At 31.9% G+C, this 21,208-nt stretch overlaps 1 long non-coding RNA gene across 2 annotated transcripts in view; it reads left to right on the forward strand.

Moving 5' to 3' along the window:
* Positions 1-21,208, forward strand: part of LOC145241551 (uncharacterized) — a 1,723,551-nt gene that overhangs the window by 927,024 nt on the left and 775,319 nt on the right. For both annotated transcript variants that reach the window (XR_013862573.1, XR_013862574.1), the window contains exon 4: positions 15,839-15,876. This is a non-coding gene — a long non-coding RNA (uncharacterized LOC145241551). The remainder of the gene's footprint in view (positions 1-15,838; positions 15,877-21,208) is intronic.

A 21,208-nucleotide genomic window follows, 5' to 3' on the forward strand; every position in this document is an offset into this window, starting at 1 on the left:
ACGATTCATCCAGCAAGTGTTTTGAGAGTTGTAATAAACGTTGAGTTGGCTGGAGTCTGTTAGGTTAAGCAATTGTCGCAAGTATGTATATGCGTGTATATAGGTATATACATGCATAAGTATATATGTGTATGCACGTATATATTTATGTGTGTATATATATATATATATATATATATATATATACACCTCTGATCGTAAATGTGGGTATGTAATATGTGAGTGTACATATATAACACATCTAGGTATGTGTATGTAATATTTTTGTATGTGATATGTGTGTATATATATATATATATATATATATATATATATATATATATGTATGTGTGTAATATTTATATGTACATATATGTAATATTTATATGTACATATATATGTAATATTTATATGTACATATATATGTAATATTTATATGTACATATATATGTAATATTTATATGTGCATATATATGTAATATTTATATGTGCATATATATGTAATATTTATATGTACATATATATATGTAATATTTATATGTACATATATATATGTAATATTTATATGTACATATATATATGTAATATTTATATGTACATATATATATGTAATATTTATATGTACATATATATATGTAATATTTATATGTACATATATATATATATATATATATATGTAATATTTATATGTACATATATATATATGTAATATTTATATGTACATATATATATATGTGATATTTATATGTGCATATATATATGTAATATTTATCTGTGCATATATATATGTAATATTTATCTGTGCATATATATATGTAATATTTATCTGTGCATATATATATGTAATATTTATCTGTGCATATATATATGTAATATTCATCTGTGCATATATATAATATTTATATGCATATGTAATATTTATATGTGCATACATATAATATTTATGTATATGTAATATTTATGTACATGTAATATTTATATGCGTGTATATATAGTGTGTGTATATATAGTGTGTGTATATATAATGTGTGTATATATAATATGTGTGTATATATAATATGTGTGTATATATTTGTATGTAATATCTGTGTATATATTTGTATGTAATATATGTGTATATATTTGTATGTAATATCTGTGAATCTATTTGTATGTAATATCTGTGTATATATTTGTATGTAATATCTGTGTATATATTTGTATGTAATATCTGTGTATATATTTGTATGTAATATCTGTGTATATATTTGTATGTAATATCTGTATATATTTGTATGTAATATCTGTGTATATATTTGTATGTAATATCTGTGTATATGTGTATGTAATATCTGTGTATATATATATATGTAATATCTGTGTATATATATATATATATGTAATATCTGTGTATATATGTGTATGTATTATCTGTGTATATATGTGTATGTAATATCTGTGTATATATGTGTATGTAATATCTGTATATATTTGTATGTAATATCTGTATATATTTGTATGTAATATCTGTATATATTTGTATGTAATATCTATATATGTGTATGTGATATCTATATATGTGTATGTGATATCTGTATATATTTGTATGTAATATCTGTATATATTTGTATGTAATATCTGTGTATATATTTGTATGTAATATCTGTGTATATATTTGTATGTAATATCTGTGTATATATTTGTATGTAATATCTGTGTATATATTTGTATGTAATATCTGTGTATATATTTGTATGTAATATCTGTGTATATATTTGTATGTAATATCTGTGTATATATTTGTATGTAATATCTGTGTATATATTTGTATGTAATATATGTGTATATATTTGTATGTAATATATGTGTATATATTTGTATGTAATATATGTGTATATATTTGTATGTAATATCTGTGTATATATTTGTATGTAATATCTGTGTATATATTTGTATGTAATATCTGTGTATATATTTGTATGTAATATCTGTGTATATATTTGTATGTAATATATGTGTATATATTTGTATGTAATATCTGTGTATATATTTGTATGTAATATCTGTATATATTTGTATGTAATATCTGTGAATCTATTTGTATGTAATATCTGTGTATATATTTGTATGTAATATCTGTGTATATATTTGTATGTAATATATGTGTATATATTTGTATGTAATATCTGTGTATATATTTGTATGTAATATCTGTGTATATATTTGTATGTAATATCTGTGTATATATTTGTATGTAATATCTGTGTATATATTTGTATGTAATATCTGTGTATATATTTGTATGTAATATCTATGCGTGTGTATAATTGCGTGTTGTTCGTGGGCGTGTATTAATATTTGCATGCAATGTGTGTGTATATTAATGTTTGCATGTAATGGGTGGGTATATTAATGTTTGCATGTAATGGGTGGGTATATTAATGTTTGCATGTAATGGGTGGGTATATTAATGTTTGCATGTAATGGGTGGGTATATTAATGTGTGCATGTAATGGGTGTGTATATTTACGTTTGCATGTAATGGGTGTGTATATTTACGTTTGCATGTAATGGGTGTGTATATTAACGTTTGCATGTAATGGGTGTGTATATTAACGTTTGCATGTAATGGGTGTGTATATTAACGTTTGCATGTAATGGGTGTGTATATTAACGTTTGCATGTAATGGGTGTGTATATTAATGTTTGCATGAACTGGGTGTGAATATTAATATTTGCATGCATGTGTGTATTAATATTTTTATGTTAGTTTGTATATATAGGTTTGTATGTAATCTATTTAATGTTATATATTAGTTTGTATTGTGTCTATATATTTGTATGTAATATCTGTGTATATATTGGTATTTAAATGTGTATATATGCGTATATATATAAATATGTATATATATATATATATATATATATATATATATTTGTATTTTAATGTGTGTATATATGTATTTAAATGTGTCTGGGTGTGTATATATATATAAGCTGTATTTAAATATGTGTATATATGCGTGTAGGTTAAATATAAATATATATATATATATATATATATATATATATTCACTTGACATCAATCTTATGAAAGATTGTATCACTCGACTGCCGACGACAATACTCAAACAAGAATGCAATGGCGCTCAGACTGTCCGCAAAGTTTTCTTATTTTTTAAATATGATCAAAACAAAAGATAGACTATTCTGCTTCCTCGTGTCTTCTAGAAAATACTTTTCTCTGCATCAAAGCCAAACTATTTATCAATCTATTTCTCTAATACTCTTTATGTCTTAATATTCAATTTTGCACTCCGTCGGTCATTTTTTTTTTTTTTTACTTTTATCTTCATAAATACTTTTTACAATTGATGTATTTTCTAATTATTTTACTTACTATACATACACTCGAATGTATTAAAATTTTGTTTAATCGGTTAATAATATACAAGTGTTTTGCTTTTATAGTTTGTATTATCAACGGATTTTCTTTCTTTAAAATGTATCTACCATGCGATTAAAAAAATTGATATTTTTTGATATTTGTTGGTGTCGATTGTTGCGTTATATACTAAAGAATTTACACGAACATTCTACTGTGTAGACAATCCCGATTATTCAAAGTTATATACTTTAATTGCATATTACTTTCTCTATACATCTGTGTTAATTAGCTTTTTTTGTGATTGTGCATTAATTTATTTTCAAGACTGCCACTAAAATTGTATCTCAATTTTACGTTTTTGTGTTATGTCAAATATTTTATATTAAATATAATCACGTGAAAAATGTTTTATAACATTGAAGATTTATTCTTCAATTGATTTTTAAATTTAGATTGATAGGGTGGTAAACTATACAAGGCTTCCGTACATCGGAGTAGATATCTGTTCTATATAAGAGACCCATCTCATTTCATTGGACAATTTTGGTACACTGTATAAGATTCGCGCTTAATTAGCGTAATCGATTTCGGATTTGAGAAGCAGTTTTTAGTTTTTCTTAAAAGTTCAGTAGATGCGCCGTGCGACTTCTGCTACATATATTTGGACTAACTTAAAATAGGGGACCTCAATGATTATGTATTATGTACACATATCTAATACAGTAAAGCACAAAATTTAAACCCCCATATAAACTTTCATAAAACTACTTTGAATAAAAACCAGAAATGTTTCGTATTTTATTGTGCATTTTAATTCGTGTTTGATATAAATGCGTATATCATATCTCTTATCTACCCCTCACTTTTCTGCAGTTTGTCAAAGTACTTTCTAATAAGTACTTGTGATTATGTCGAAGAAGCGAGTTATTTGAATATTGGGCCTTATCTTGGAAATTTTTTTTTGGATTCCTGATAGCATATGCATTTTATGAAAATTCTGTACAAGCGAATTATCATTCATGCGGTATATTTCATTATTTAAAGTGCACTTCATTAATGCTATCCAGATATGTGACAATTACTACAACTTATGTTTTATGCCCCAAAACAGTGTGACTTAATACCTTTGAAAACATAGCAGGAAGATCTATATGATAGAAAACTTATGTCAAGATTATAATATGAATTATGAACTATGCGGGGTTTTTGTATTTAATTTCCATGACAATCTGCTATTTTTTGTACATGTTTTATATGATTTGTACGTATGTAATATTCCTGGCAGAAAACTGAAATTGTTTAATTCCCATTAAACTGCCCTCAGACGCTGGCAATCGTCATCACAAGCAAGCTTTAACGAGAACAGTGCTTTTACGTTTGCAACCAAAGCAACAGAAATGCTTAGGGGAGTTCGATAATAATAATAAAAAAAACGCTATGGCAAACTTTAAGTTATTCACTGAAATGTTAAAGAGCAAATGAACGAAAAACAAAAATCTTCACAACAGATTTTAATTAAATAGAAAAAGAAACAAGTTGTATTCTATGAAACAAGATTATGCTTTTCGATTAAAAATGTGAAGATAACATGAACATTTAAAAGTTAAAATTAATATAAAAGATGTTTGCCTGTGGACACATTCGCTTTAATCATCTCATCATTACGGGACTCGTTGAGATAGACCCTCTTTACCTGTCTCGCTTTTCTATTGTTGTCGTTTTTCATTTGTTCGTGAAATATCCGTGTTTTTTTTTATTTCGATATTTAATTTTATTTGCAATTTTACTGTCTTCAAATTCGTCAGTTGTGTGTGTGTGTGTTTTTTTTGTTCTGTTTTCAATGCTTGGCAAAATTCAATAAACTTAATTAGGAAAACAGTGGCCAACGCTGTTCGGTTTTATTGGAATCTTCCGCGAATGTGATTGCTGCACGCTTATAGCCTATCTCTGTTCATTCTATTAATATTCCTCTTTTTATGTTCTTTTATTTTATCATGCAAAGTAATTTATCATTTTATTTGACAATAATTTAAGCGTTGTTGGGATTGATTCTTAATTTTTACATGCACATTATTATACTGTTACGTAAAATATGCATTTCGTTCAATATTTCCAGATTAGGGCTATATAGATATTTTAAGCTGGACAGCGTCCAATCGAAAGATATTATACAATTATTCAAAAATTCATCAGGAAATAACATTACATCTAATATATATATATATATATATATATATATATATATATATATATATATATATATATAGGCAACATGTGTTAGTGCGTGTGTGCGCCTTTTTTGCGTATGCCCGAGGAAAGGCTTCTTCGAGGGGGGCGTTCTGAACTTTTTTATATGCTCTCTAGATTGTAATAACTCCGATTCACGTAACGAGCTCGTGGGTATCTTTTATTTGGGCGAATTTTACAGGCTATTTTCGCGATTTTTTTTTAAATCCCCGCGTGTTTGTGTGGCTTTTCAGCATAAAAAAACGAAATTAACCCGTGGAAAAATTAGGAACCCTTGCACTCGCACGGGGGACGTCGACACAAGCAATTCACTTTGATCAATGCGGGAAATAGGACTTATATCAGACAATTGCTATTCATTTGTAAACTCCCCTTTTTATGGGGAGATTGTTTTCCCAAACAGAGGAGAAACAAACTGGCTTGAAGCCAAAGTTAACTCGCATGATGTTAGACCTTATGAAATTTACGCACCTGTCACTTAATTAGTCGTTAATTTATAACAATTTTCACTTCCTGTTCACTCGTGGCCTAGCGGTAAGATGTCAGTATATTTTCACACTTGTATCCACTTTAACCTCAAAACTTCTAGTTCGTGCCTACCAAAACTTTTTTTCGTTTAAACCGACAAACACCCGGACAACGCCAGGCATCCACGCTAATTATATAATATCAAAAATGTGTGGGAGTGTGCATTTATTGTATGTTCAGCAAAACCTTTTTTCGGGATGTATTACGTCTTAAAACATTTATATACTTTCTAGATTATAACATCCTTGATTTACGAGTGTAGGTTGTGTCTATCTTTTATTTTTTGCGACTTTTATTTTCTAAACTTCACGCTTACCAGTGGTACCGTGTGTTTTCTTTTATTTTTAGTATAAATAAAGAAAAACTCATAGAAAAGAATCGGTTCCTTGGTTTTCCCGCTAGGGATGTCCAGAGACAATTAGATTAGATCAATGCGGGGGAAACCCGACATATCTTGCAATTGCTATTTACTTGGACACTTCCCTTGTTATGTAAGCTAAGCGTAAAGTTTAGCTGGCTCTGCATACATTTATTTCTCTATGGTATAATGTTTGACCTCGAAAACCAGACCTACATTTAACCAAGTTCGTATTTAAACGCGTTTACTTTCAACCATTCTCACTATCTCCGTTGTCTGAGCGTAGTGGTAACGTGTCACGCTTCTTTTCCGCCCTCACCTCAAGTCTTCGTGTTCCAGCCTACGAACCTATCAAATCTTTTTTCCTACGCGCTTACACCGCTCATTAAGAATAATTATATCTTTATTAGTTATCTCAATGGCGATGAAAATTTCTACGTATATAACAGCTAGGTACGTGAAATGATGAAGTACTGTTGCGACATCTGGGTGGAAAGGATTATTTTCCCTTGATAGACTTCAAAACAGACTCCGTAGCCTTTTTTTACATGGGGGTCATCACTTATCAAGGCCCGGGGGCCACTCAGGGACAAGGGTTATTGTGTGTACAGTAAGCAATGAGATGGTATTGTAGTAATCATTAGTATTGGAGATTTTATAGTGTCTTAAGGAAGCGGTTTGTAAGGAATTTGTTTGTTGGATTGGAAGAGAAGTTGTAATTAGGTGCGAAACAGGCGAACGGAAGAGAGTTCCACAATCGTGCACTTCTGAGAAGAAGTTCTGCTCATGGAATCTACGTTTGGATTTAGGCATAGATAAAGAGTTGGAACACTTATTGACAGTAGTTTCAGCCAGACGGGTGTTCCTCGTGAAAGATTGGCGAGGCGGCGACGAATGATTGGAGCTCACACGAGCACTTGCCATGGAAATAAGGATAAAATAAAGACATACTCGCAATGTCTCTTCTGTGGAAGAGAGGCTGCAGGGAGGAGAAAAGGGCATACCCCACTAAAACAGGAAGTCTTTTTTGTACTCTCTTAAGGCAGGATAGGCTGTTTTTAGCAGCTTCTGCACAGATGTGGCAGCAGTACTCTATCCGTGGACGTACTTGGCTTTTATACAAATAGAGAATTGCATTAGTAGTCAGATATCTTCTGAAGCGGTAGAAGGATCCCACCGTTTTCTCAGCGTCTCTGGCAACATATTTTATGTACGTGTTCCATTTCAGATCAGGAGTAAAGGTCAAACCCAGAAGATTATCAAAACATGGGGCCTCCCCAAGACGACAGCCATCCATTTCAATCGATGCCAGATAGGATCAGAGCGTTGATGTAAAGATAGAAGCTTCGTTTTGGATGCATTAAAAGTGGCCAGCCACATCTTCCCCCATTGTACCATGCGCTCGAGATCAGGAGAGAGAATCAGAGAGAACGTTGTTATTTACGGCCTTTGATGTGTTGCCATAGATTGTCGTGTCTTCAGCATAGATGTCAACGAACGATTTAAATATGTGTTTCTGGAGATCATTGATGTAGATGAGGAAGAAAGTTGGGCCCAGGATTGACTCCAGCATTAATACTGTGGGCCTCTGATTTTTGCTCATAAACCACTACTCTTACGAACCTATCAGAGAGGAATGATTTAATGATTAAGAAAACATTTCCAGTAATACCGTAGCTGGAAATCTTGTGAAGTAGGCCCTTATCCGAAGCCTTGGATATGTCAAGAGCAATTGGCCTGTAAAGGAAATCTTTGTCAAGAGATTCACTTATCCTATGTGATATAACCGTTAACATATCTGCTGTAGATCTTGGAAAGCGGGAACCATATTGCATGTCACTAAGAAAGTTGTTTCTGTTGAGGTGGTTGACTACTCCTTTATTTAATATGGATTCTAACAACTTACTCATGACACACAGGAGACTTATTGGTTTGTACTGAGAGAGATTATTTATCACATGAATTCTTAAATACAGGGCATACTGATGAGGTTTTCCAGGGCGTTGGAAAGCACTTCTCTTTAAGGCAACGCTTATACAGTGTTGTAAGTATGGGGGCAAGGTCTGGTTGGAGGTTTTTCAGCACTATAACTGGAATGCCGTCAGGGCCAGTTGCTTTACCGGAATCCAGGTTCTTGATTAGCTTGACTACCTCACGCACAGATATTTGTATGTTGCATAGCGCGTTGTTTGTAATAGGAGGAAATACAGGGAATTGATGGCCATTGTCGCATAGGGTAGAATCAGCTGCAAAATACTTGGCCAATGGTCTGACCTTGTCTGATGACCTCAGGTCCATTGATGATAGGTGGCATAGAAGGCACGCTTCTGTTCAAGATGCAGTAAGAGATGAGTTTTTTATCTTCTCCCGCAAACTCCTTCTGACAGAAGAGCTGCTGCGAGTCTGTCTCTTCTTAATCCTCATTTTCGATGCTCGTCTGAGCTGCAATCTGTTATCCCTTCGCCACAATACTTTCATGGGGAAACACTCGTCTTACTGAAAACACGACAAATAATTTCCCATACTATTTATCTGTGGCTAAACCTAAACGTAGATTCCATAAACACAGCTTCTTTCTTAGAACTGCGCGCTTTTGGAACTCTCTTCCGTTTGCCTGCTTTCCAGCTCATACAATATGGTTGTCTTCATGTTCAACGTAAACAAGACCTTGATTAGCCGTGCTACTTAAATTTACAAGTTTCCCATTACTAACCATTACTATATTGTCAAATTGACTACTATAAACCCTTTAACACTTATCCTCTAGGGGCCTCTGAGTATTCATAATTTGTGATGTCTTTGTCAAAATAAAAGAAAGAAAAATAAAGTTTATTTAATATATGCGAGAAAGACAGAAGGGATGCGTGGGGATTATGGTGTTTGTGGAAATAGATAAAGGGAAAAGAAACAGGATTCTGTATAATGGAAAAAAGAAAATAGGAAGAGAGGGGAAAAACACGGGAGTAAACAGAGCAGGGAATGAGTACAGCTAAAAACAAAAACATCTATTGATAAAAATATGTACATAATATATATGAGTAACTACTGGTAATAAAAAATACATGAAAAACTTAGAAACTAACATACCACACGGATTATGAAAGTGTTATTATTAATAAAAATAAAACAAGATAGCTAATATAGAAAAATATAAGAAAAGGAAATAAAAAAAAGATAAAAAAGCAAAACAGTAGCTAACAAAACCAATATTACCCTTTTTGTCACACAATATATAATAGATTCAGAAGACGTTTCTTGCAAAAAATTTTAGATTTAAAATGAGTTATTTGCAAATAAACTTTAATTAACTTTATTTTAGATATCATTTCAACAGCGGTTTTCGCCATATATAATCGTTTGTTTTTTTTTGTTTTTTTTTTACATGAAGGTCACCACTCAAGGGGCAGAATCGACTCAGGGATAAGAGTTATTTTGTGCACAGTAATCAATGGGATAGTGTTGCAGTATTCATTAGTATTCGAGATTTGATAAACTGCCATTACTTAAGGGGGCGGTTAATAGGAATGTGTTTATGTTGGTCTTGAAGACATCCATGTTGAAGTCAGGCGGGAAACGGGCAAGCGGTAGGGAGTTCCACAGGCGTGCAGTTCTAGGAAAGCTTTGTGCATGGAATCTACATTTTGATTTAGGAACAAATAGTCAGTAAAATTGACAGTGGCTTCAGCTAGACGGGTATTTATCGTGAAAGATTGGGTAGGGGAGTAGAGATTAGAGCTCAGACGAGCACCTACAATGGAAATAACGATAAAACAAGGATAGGCTCGCAACGTCTCTTCTGTGGGAGAGAGGTGGCATAGAGGACAAAAAGGGCATCCTCCACTAAACCAGGAAACCATTTTGTACTCTCTCAAGGAAGGATGGGTATTTTTAGCATCTCTTGCCCAAATGTGGCAGCAGTACTCTATCCTTGGACGTACTTGGCTTTTATATAGATAGAGAATTGCATCAGTAGTGAGATTTTCTAGGGCGGTAGAAGGATCCCACAATTTTTTCCAGCGATCTTGGCAATAGACTTATGTGTTCCATTTCAGATCAGGAGTAAAGGTCAAACCCAGAAGCTTGTCAAAACATGGGGCTTCTCCTAGACGAGAGCCATCCATTTCAATTGATACCAGCTGGGGATCAGAGCGTTGATGATGTAAAGATAGGAGCTACAATCGTTTAAAATTATTTATGTATTAATTATTTTTTTTTTAGAACAAAAATACAAGATAGAAATAATCGCACTATTATCTTATTTGAATTCAAAGTATGCCGAGAAGCTACTGAAAAAGCCTGCGATAAAAACGAATATTTTGCCTAATGAACTGCTACTGAACGCAAAGCGCGATGGTGGTTTAAGAAATGCCGTGACGGTTACTAGTCTTTAATGCGATTAACTTAGTAGTTGTCAATCGGATGTTAACTACGATCTGTGTAGTCTTAGTCAATGCCAGTCTAGGCAGTACTGTTCGAACTTGCTCCTAGATTTAGGCGTAATATATATATATATGTAAATTTTTAACCACTTGTGCAGTTTCGTTTAATCTTTTTATTATTTAACCAACGGCGGTAAGGCTGACAAATATAGACGTCGATTTCACGTCCGGTTAGTTATTCTCTCCTTCCTTACATGTATAACTGATTGAGCGTGAGATGTATGTGTAGGTACACAAGTAAGTGTTAATATTTATTGAACAAAATGCGAAGAGAGAGTGAGAGAGAGGAGATAATGTCTATTTCACTTCTCAGTATTTCTCCCAATAGTCTCATAGGAAACATGGGAATTTGACAGCACTGTTGAACTACGTATGTATCTTCTGTTTTAGTTATGTGTGCGGATTGCTATGTTTGTATCTATGCGTCTTTATCTATGGGATCGAATTGTGTAACGAAAAAAGAATACTGTTAATTTCCTGTAAAAATAGATTTTCTAACGGCATGGTTTCCGAAATTATCCATCTGAAACACGGCACAGCGTGTTGTTTTCTTGATTTATTATGTCAACAAGAAGTGTCGACCATTAAGAAAGTAATAGCATTGGTGAAATTCCGCCTCTGCCGGTAATTTATGGTTTAGAGTTTCCAGAATTGAAAATCCATTTGTCCAGGTCACAAGAGTAGGTGGTAATTTGTCAATGTGGCATTCGCTCGCGGGTTGTGATACGACATACTTTAGTATGTAAGTAAAGAAACCGAAAAAGAATAAAATGGACACGTTGAGAATCCATCCATCTTAATATCTATCTACATATCTATATACAATTGTCTATAATACAAATCTCACCTGCCTGTTTATGTATGTATGTCTGTATGTCTGCCTAAAACTTGTGACAGATTTTCTTGCGATAGTTTTGAAGATCGCCTGTTTGGAAAACAAATATCGAAAAATTGGCTAAAACATTAATTCCTTCGCCCACAATTGGACATTTTATACAAGGACTCGCTTGTTTCGCCGATATTTTCGAAAGTCATCCCCTCTGTGGGAGTATGCTTAATTAAAACATCACATCTTAATTAAAATGTCACTTCTAGTTTGACGAGGGGTGCAACGGCAAAGACGTCACATTTTTCACGTTCTTTTACTTCGCGATACGGGTCGAGCCTGCCTAACTACCACGATTTTTTTTTCTTTTTTCCCCCAACACTCACCTCCAAATAGTTGGGCAACGCCGCACAACGTACACAACCAGGCTGGTACAAAATATTTACGATTGTATATAAAAAAACAAAAAAATGTGAGTTAGTTCCCTTTGCACTGAGATACGGCAGCACCTGTTTATTGAAGATTTTACACGGAGGTACAGGGTTTATCTGAATGTGTTCTTACAGAGTTTGCGTATCTAATTTTTTCATATAAGTACCAAGAATTGATAATATCAGGTTGACTCGTTCGTAACTCTTGATATTATCATTCAGACATCATATAAAAAGTTTAAAGGAATGAGCCAACTGAGAAGTCCAGCGTAAAAAGCCTTTTACAGACATACACAAAAACGAACATACATGCACACATTTTCGCTTTTATATTTATAGATATCTTTTATAATCGACAAGAAATCTTACATTGATAAGTGGATAGAACTTGAATGCCTACTAGACGCTATTTTTGAATGTCTGAACTTTACCTGTACAGGGCTTTGTGAAAACAAACTTGCATGTGAATACTTTCCATTAAATTACTCTGTGACTAAATATACGCTGCCCAAATAAGATCTCCTCACTATGGCTTTTACGAGGAAGGCTGCACCATCCACAAGTTGTGTTACCTCAAGTAGATGCACAAAATTGAAATACTTCTTGTTCTGAACAACTGAAAGACTAATACTTCACTAAACTATATTCTACACTACATGAAAATGGTTTATTAGGGGTACGAAATTATTTTTTCAATCTCTTTACTGAGTGTTGGAGATTTAAACTGTAGCCTGTATTTTTAGTCGCGTGTATTTTTAGTCGGTCTGTTGGTTGGTCTGTCCGTCACACTTTTGTGCTTGGCTTTTTGGTTAAGATAAAAGGTATGTTGTTAATATATGCTTTTCTTAGCTTTTTAAGTTTTCTTGGCCTTTTGGTCAAGATCAAAATGTAGTATCTCTTCTCACTACATTCTGCACTTATGTGTGTAACTTTGTTATTAAGGGGGGCCACGTGTCTGTATTAATTTAATGTAAAATGACCACCCACTTTACAACCAGGCAGTCTCAAAGTCATTCAAATCATTTTCCAGATCATTCAAGTTGTTTTTGAAGGAGTCCATTTATTTTTAAGCATTCAACTCATTCTTAAGGTCATTCAATTCATCCTTGAGTTCATTAACATCATTCTAAGTCATTTACATTTTATTTAAGTCATTTCAGCACATTTTTCGGTCACTTTAGTTTATTTTTAAGAATTTCATGTCAATCCTATATTCACGCATTCATTCATTACACGAGAACATGCGACTAATTTCTATCGGACTTGTTATTTTTTAATTGGAAACTTTTTGTTACATATTTTCTTCAACACGAAAAGGCTAATTTATTGCATTGTCTAGATTAATATTTGTACAGCGATGTTTTTCATTTTTTTTTGTTTTCGCACCTTGTAGGTATTATGTCGAACTCGAAAATGTGCCCGTAATTTAAAACTTTAAACTTCATCAAAGTATTGGTGATACGATTCTCTTGTTTCGTTGGACATGACTTAGATAAAGTCCTAAGAAGTGCTTTTTGATTAAATTAGAAATTGTTATGCATTTTGTTCAGCTTGCCCTGCTCCACAGGAAGTTTAGGAGCTCGACAAGTGACACCTAAAGAATGCCGAACTTTACATCCACAGAAGATTTGATTCATATAAAACTCAGATAATACTCATTGTTCAACAAATTGAAATAGTACGAGTAATTATCATTTTAGATGTTTACATATAGTTTAATATCTGCATCGAGTGAAAGCTATATAAATCCTGTATATAAGGGGGCCGCTATTTTTTTGGCAAGACTGAAAATATTCTTTGTTCTATAGTAAATCAGATGACCCGTGTTTCGCAGAAGTTGACTAAGCAATATTGAGACTAGATTTACCAATCGTCTGTTGCAAACGTTATCTTTTAATATTTTTCCAGATTCTTTCTGAGGTTTGATTTATAATTCTACATTTACTTGCCTTTAATATATTTTAGCAAATATGTTCTCTTAAGGAAACACGCGTTGTCGGAACTTCGTATTAAATTTATGAAATAATTAGCAGAGTGCCTGGCATAGCCCGGTCATAAAATACCCTTTAATATGAAAGTTTGATAAATGCAGATTTCGTACTTATTATAATAGATTGAACCTAATATATAATAATTATTAAGGTTAAACCATTTTGTTTTATTCTAAGTGGTGACTCGGGCGCCAGCACTGCAAATCAAAATCAAAACGTTTAGCCTACGATTTACGTTTTCCTTTGACCTTATCGCCCGAGCTATGAAAACATTTTTACTGCAAGGTTAAAAATTTAAACCGGAACCAATACCTACTACGTTTGCATGCTTATTCGTAATGCCGCGTTCGCCTTCTATTTTGCGAATTTCTATCATTTTTATGCTCAGATTTGTATTGATTTTTCCGGGCTTAAATCAAATTACAAAATTTCACGTGGGTCCAAATACTTTATATGTGAAGTTTCATGTTTGTAGACTAAAAACTCTATAGCAATTTTGCTAGGCAAAATTTGTAAAACAAACATATATACGTATACATAAATATATACAGGATAAAACCTGTTTGCTATAAACATTTTACGCAAATATTCCGCAAGTCCAAATCATATAGAATATCTGTATGAGTATAATTAAACTTAATAGTTAACTAATGATGATCATTCCATGAGAAAACCAAATAAACTTGGAAGAGATTAAGTACAATGAATCTTTAAAATAATGTGCAATTTAGCTAGATTTCACTAGCTAGTTTGCTAGTGAATGCAGTTCCACGACCTATATATGGGAAAGTTGTACTTTCTTGATAAATAAGAAAAATGGATCGCCGTTTTTTTTTCTTTTCTTTGCCTTCGGGCCAATATTAAAATCTGTTCTGATACGACACTTAAGTAAAGTTGGTCCTTGCTCAATGTAAAAGAAACCCTTCATACTGAGACAATTGTAAATTTTCGATACAACTTAAGAGGAGCTGATCCCCCACATTAAATAAACGACCTTTTGTCGCCATTGCTTTCGCAGGGAAGCAAATAATCCCTGAATTAATAGAAAAAAGTGTTTTTGAGTCTTGAAGTGTGAAATTCAGTGAATATGTTAAGTAAAATAATTAATTTAAATTAAGCAAAACATAAATTTTTTTTTTAATATTTATACGAAAAAAGACATTTTAAAATCTTTGATAAATAAATTAACAATTTCTTTTTAGCGAGCCGAATAATGCATGACCATTATTAAACAGGGCATGCTTTGAAGAATCGATACAAAAAAAATCGATAAATATTTGCAATTTTCGAATACATCGGTAAACCCTGTATGTTTTTCGAGCTGAATAAACATGTTACATGAAATAAAAAAAAATAAAACATATCCAGTTAGGTAGAAAAGTAACTTATCTTGCCTTTGATTACATTTATTTGTTATATATTTGTTTTTAATAGGAATATCACGTTTATAGAGATTGTTAGGAGATTCGAAGTTCCTATCCATCGCGGTTACCACCTGACGAAGGCCAGAGGAAGTTGGCCGCAACGTTGTGAACCAATAAAAAGATCCAAAAACAACTAATAAAGATGAGACTAATAGTCCGAAATAAAAATAAAAATTAATACGTCTATAGAAATATGCATATTTCAAACTGCACTTCCAGTATTAAGCGTTGTTTTTTTTTTCTTTCAGAATTATTGAAGTTAGAAGAAACCGAATCAATTTAATAGGTAAGTACTTTATATTTTACTGTGATCTAAAAGAAAAAAAAAACAATAAATCTGTATACTTTTACTTTTTTTTTTCGACCCTTTTCAATTTTAAGTAATTAATACGTATAGAATAATGACAATCTCCGTCAATGATGATTTGTATCAGAACTCCGAAACGTATTAATCCTAATAGATTTTTGCAGTAACCAAGCTATTATAAAATAAGAGTTAACGATTTCCCCAGCAACTCTATCTGCACAAATGAGAATGTGTGTGTGAGAACACTTCCCAACCTATACACACAACATATTTCTTATCTACAATTAACGTGTTGTATATATGGCAGTCAGACATGTAGGACACGTTTTTATCCGTTATTCGGAAAAATGACTGCTTAGAGATCATTACTCGAACACTGTTTTTTAACTGTTTCCCGAATGTGCGACCGTAACACATAACATTTTCTTAGTATTAAAAATAAGTAAATTTTAAACACTTTGCATAGATCGAGTTAAGTTGGTCTAATGGCTATCATATTTGAATCAGTCTATTTAAGTTTTAGTTTTGTATCTCAGCACGAATAATTGTTGTTTTTTTTTGTTTTGTTTTTTTTTAATTATTATAAGTATAAAGCTGTCCGGGGGGAAAAAAACATGCCTCCGTTTCTTAAGCGGGAAATTTGAAGGCTAGATTAGATCATGAATGAAATGTGAGATTGCTATTTTTTGATTAGTGCCGTGTGAGTATCATAAAAAATAAATCGTTGAAGTGCTTGGACAACGTTTTGCGTATCGGTGAGTATAATATAACATTTGTCTTTGAAAACCTTTGTAAACATTTTTCTTTATAAAAATAAATTGTTGATAAATTTCCCGATTTTCTAATGACCTACCTGTATTTATGCATATTTTAGGACCAGACACCGCCAGGGGGCCTACTTGTGCTGAATAAAATAAAATGTCATTTGATTATAATAGAATACGCTTAATCCAGATTCAGAATGAGAGGAAAAGCATTATAGCAAAGTAAGTTTTAAAATGATTAAGTATTTTGGATTAAATTTAGACATTATCAATTATCCTTTATTGTATTCATAAATGTTATACACACATAGAAAAACGACAAAAAAAACAATATAGTTCCCGAAATTTGACCGGTTCTTACTTTTTCCTCTCAATCCGTGCAAACAAAACGGCTAAAATGTTCTAAGATAATATATACCTTGATATAACTAAGGTAAAAATATTCATTAGTGCTTCCGTGTTTTTGGTGGTAAACGGCAATTTAATGAACAGTTTTTTTTTAATTACTCGTTTATACCGTTCAAAATAAAATATTATTAATCGAATGCTATTTGTCATTAAATCTTTAGTAATTAATATCGTCGCTTATCAACCTATTACCTGCAATACCATAGCCAACCTGACAAAACCTACTCTTTCCTGATTGGCGTCTAGATATTTTTAAACGAAAGGGAGTTACTAAAACTGATTTAAAATTATAATGAAATATTCTTAATATTTAACAACAATTGCGCTCCTAAATTATTTGAACAAAAGGCCAAAAATACAAAGCCTATAATCGCTAGTTGCACAATATGCCTATTTATTTGATTATGAAAGATAAAGTGATTGAAATACAACTTTTCATGAATTTCCGGTTCTTAAGAAATTTAATGTGAATTCAATAAAATTCTATATTCATAATTCCACCCTAATAAGCTTAGTTTTTAAAATAAAATATAATACGCAATAAATATTGAACAAACGTTATCGAAACGTCAGCAAAAAAAAAATAAGCAATAAAATGATTTAACTTCTGAAATGTTTAAATGAGGATGACTTGTAATTTTTCGATGAAGTGGCTAATATCAAGAATGCACTAATCTGAGATATATGCATATATATATATATATATATATGTGTATATATGTGTATGTATATATGTGTATATATATGTATATAGGTGTGTATATATATGTATATATGTGTGTGTATATATGTATATGTGTGTGTATATATATGTATATATGTGTGTGTATATATATGTATATATGTGTGTGTATATATATGTATATATGTGTGTGTATATATGTATATATGTGTGTGTATATATGTATATATGTGTGTGTATATATATGTATATATGTGTGTGTATATATATGTGTATATGTGTGTCTATATATGTGTATACATATGTGTATATATGTGTGTGTCTATATGTGTATATATATATATGTGTGTGTATATATATGTTTGTATATATATATATATATATATATATATGTGTGTGTATATATGTGGGTGTATATATATATGTGGGTGTATATATATATGTGTGTGTGTATATATGTGTGTGTATATATATGTATATGTGGGTGTGTATATATATGTATATGTGGGTGTGTATATATATGTATATGTGTGGGTGTATATATGTATATATATATATATGTGTGTGTGTATATATATATATATATATATATATATTTATGCTGTGTCATGTCATATGCTACTGGTACCATGAACCCAGTACTACCTGCCTCATGGTCGGGTCACCGGCGACTAAACTGGTTCCCCCACCAGATTTGTTGGGTGAGGAGGGTGGCTAGTCTCCCTGAAGGATTAAAAACAAGACCTTCCAAAGGGCGAATGGACCCTTTTTCAGGGTCAACGGCCAACTAGCACCATGTGTGTTGGGGTGGAGAGGGCTGCCCTAAGCCGTGGTGAAGGCAACCTTTCTAGGAGAAGCAAATCTCTGATTTAAAAAAAAACATAAAGCGGGACCAGTACCCGCATTAAGCTGGTCTGCAGTTTAACTTGTTGCTGGCTATCTTACTCTTGCTTGTTGTGGATCTCAATATTTTGAACCGAGAGAGAGACTTAGCTGTCGTACAAAGCTAAGACTCTGTAACATCACCTGTGTATAGATACTCCCTCAGGCATTTGTCTATACAAATAGTCCTGTGGCGATGGAAAAGTTATGACGCATGGAGGCTTGAAATGCTGGAAACATGTAATAATTGATCTCAATGACCGTCTTCAGTATCATGCCTGCGTGAGCGTGTGAATTCACTGTAGGACTAAGAAAACAAAGGTCATTTCTGGGCTCATGGACATTAAGTGTCTGAGGGAGTGCCCCTCGTCTGACAAGACGCTATCAATCGTCATCATCATATATTTATGTAGCTGAGTTTCTATTTGTATATTTACACATATATATGTGTATATATATGTTTGGTGTTCTGCATTGTATATATTTGCTACATATTCTTTCGTGTAATTTGCTTAGTCTTTTATACAAAGTATCCTTTAACTTCGTCTTCACTTGTAACAGACTTGAATTATTTGAGCGCCGTGTATAGTCTATTTTCCTGGCTGTCCTGGTTAGGCGCTTTAGTTCATTTTGGCCAAACTTATGAACTGCCCGAACTATTTTACCAGTGCCACCGCTGAAGTGTTTATATTTTTTTAAGTTTCTCTTATATAGATTTCCCTACGGGAATTTTTACAGTCTTCTTTTTTTATGTTGATTTTCATTTCTGTTGCTTTAACTGATATGTTCAACTAATTCCCTCATCTCCGTTTATTTGTAACTAGTTTATGTCGCAACACAATATTGGGATATCCTCGCCAAAAATATGGGTGTGTTAATTAGTTTCTCTTCTTCTACCCAGGACTTGTTTTGCAAATGTGACATGTCATCCATGTACATTAGGTGTTTCAACCGTTAATCTCTGTGATATTAATCGATGTTTGTAGTTTATTAGTATATTATTAAAGACATCATGTCCCGGATGAATTGCAGTGATGTTAAATCCCCTTAAAAATAATTATTTGCATCAGTTTTATATTTTCTATAAGAAGTTTAGTTGTTCGTATTACATTTTCGATCAAATTGATAATCTTGTGTTTTATTAAACATCCTTTTTCTAGTTGTTCCATGGTATTGCTATTATTTTCTACTTGTTACTAAATTTAAGATTTTATTGGTTCATTCATAATAGATTACTTAGTCCTGTTTCCCCATTTTTACATCTTCTAGGGCCCCTGGGGAGTTGTCCGCCGTTATTATGGAAATGGAAAATTTATTGTCCCTGTCATGTTATTAATGTCTCACATTGACCTTAAACATAGTTTAGCTCTGTAGTTGGTGGGAATCTTTTCAATTTGACATGTCTATTCGCACCAGCTGTGTTCTAGTGTTTGTCATATATCCTGGCACATCTGCTTCATGGATACATCTTTTCAGGTTCTGAGGCAGGATTTCATTCCATGAACAACAACACAGTAAAAAAAACAGTTTTTATATAAATGTTGATACTTATTAAAAAATAAAATTGAACTTATTTTCATAATCTGGATTTATAAAATCTTAATCCTCAAGTAATTAGTTTTTTTGTTATGATTTTTCTTTTCTCTTCTATGGCTTGTTGGTGGCAAGTCCTGGCATGACTTGAGGTGTTTGGAATTATGTCGAAATGGTGTTTGAAAGTTCGAATTCATTTTTGGTGTCTGTCAAACCTGTCTGTTATGCAAATGGAAATAACTGTTTGAAACACTCGATAATAATTTAAGATTTACCGGTTATAAAGACCACACGAGTCATAAAAACTTAATTTTTTAACAAAGAGCAATGTTTATTAAACGCAATTGCACACTAGTCTGGTTTTAAAAACATTAACTCTTAAATTACTGTCGATTTTTTTTTTAAATAGCAAATTATTTTATTTTTATTTTTTATCAACCGTAACCTGCCAGGGTCGTTCCACAGATAATTGTATTTTTTAACCTTAAATCTTTTATTACTATCGAGTGTTTTAAACATCAAAATCTTTGATAACCATAATAATAATAGTAGTAATAAAAATAATAATAATAATAATAATAAAAATTGTTAAGTTTTATTTTATTAACCGTAACATGCTTGAGTCGTTCCACGGATAATTGTCTTTTTAACCTGATTTAATTATATCTGTTATACGAAAGAATTATTCGTAGACGCATATTTGCTCGTTTTATATTTATAGAATTATATTTTTCCTATTCAGCGATTAGTTTTCTTTGCTAACAATATATGTTTTACTTTTATTTGGTGAAACACTAATATATCCTAATAAGGAATATTGGTAAAAAAGTTATTAAAATATTTGTTTTTATACTTCCTGCGACGTATTTTGTATAATCATATATAATAATTCTCCTTACTTAATTGCAAGAGAATACTAGCAAATGTGTACTTGTATTTTTTTTATTAACCAGACTAGTGTTATTATTTTGAATGTTCTCTGTGCATCATTGCTCTAGACGTAACTGAGGATCTTCCTCGGGTGTATAAGTCTCCATGTTTA

This window comes from Euprymna scolopes, chromosome 20 (assembly GCF_053919585.1).
Source record: "Euprymna scolopes isolate OS-2025 chromosome 20, ASM5391958v1, whole genome shotgun sequence".
NCBI classification, from domain to species: domain Eukaryota; kingdom Metazoa; phylum Mollusca; class Cephalopoda; order Sepiida; family Sepiolidae; genus Euprymna; species Euprymna scolopes.